The 1,015-nt window shown below is 35.4% G+C and overlaps 1 protein-coding gene across 1 annotated transcript in view; it reads left to right on the top strand.

The window, feature by feature from the left end:
• The window catches only part of LOC119582009 (bromodomain-containing protein 3-like), a gene marked incomplete at its 5' end in the record, with an annotated part of 61,922 nt that overhangs the window by 32,448 nt on the left and 28,459 nt on the right, over nucleotides 1-1,015 (top strand).

The following is a 1,015-nucleotide window of genomic DNA, read 5'->3' as shown; positions in this document are numbered from 1 at the left end:
ACAACCGGCAATAACGGGTTTAGAAAACCTCTAGGTCATATAAACAAAACTACCTATTTAGTTTTGGAAATTTATTAATTCGTTTCAGAATATTGCATGTTACATAATTTTAAAATATAATAAAAATTAATTTAAAAATCAGTATTTTGATCTTTAAAAAAAACTTTGTTCTATACTCATACTGACATTCCTTTTAGAGGAAAAAGCATTTTAATATCAGGTGAAAAAAACAAAAACAAAATAGTCATTTGTGAGAAGTCTCAAATATGAACAAACTTTTACGAGTAATCATAGTGCCTTTCTCCTGTTCTTTATTTCATTCAGATCAGATCATCACAGCATCATAAAGTACAATATAATATGGCAATGAAGTCCTGTGCTGTCACCATGTGGTCCACGTGACCATACAATAATGTAATAACACATCCACACACATTGAAACCCATTTGCCTGTCATCAAGAGTCCTCTATACCACTATTACCCTCAAACTCTGTCTCATTTTCTTTTTACCATCCATCCCCCCTCCTCGACAGAAAATGGGATGTATGGAAGTACACATACACGGGTGCATACTCTAACTCTTGGACACACACTTTATCTCTTGGGCACTCACACCCACACTCAAACACCCAGGTGCACATTTATACAGAATAGTGGTCCAGGGTTAAGGCCTTGTTTAACTGTTCAATTTATCTTCACTGGAGTTAATATTCACTTGGATAAATCATGTATATAAATCTGAAACAACATCATTCATTTTCAACCTCCCTGACCCAAGCCCCCCCCCCCCCCCCTGAGATGGTCCACTTAATTGCATATGCAGATGCAGTGCTCCTTACAAGTATGTATATCAAGAATATTTTAGTCATCTTCAGAATACAATAATAGCCAAGAAATTGCTAACAAATATTTTGCTAGTAAGTACTACTAGGTTACATGTTGCAGTGAGGTGTGACTCTTGCTGTCTTTGATGGTTCATATTTGTGTGTGTATACATACATACACATACACATT

This window comes from Penaeus monodon, chromosome 15 (assembly GCF_015228065.2).
Source record: "Penaeus monodon isolate SGIC_2016 chromosome 15, NSTDA_Pmon_1, whole genome shotgun sequence".
Taxonomy (NCBI): domain Eukaryota; kingdom Metazoa; phylum Arthropoda; class Malacostraca; order Decapoda; family Penaeidae; genus Penaeus; species Penaeus monodon.
This window is presented reverse-complemented; position numbering and strand designations above follow the sequence as displayed.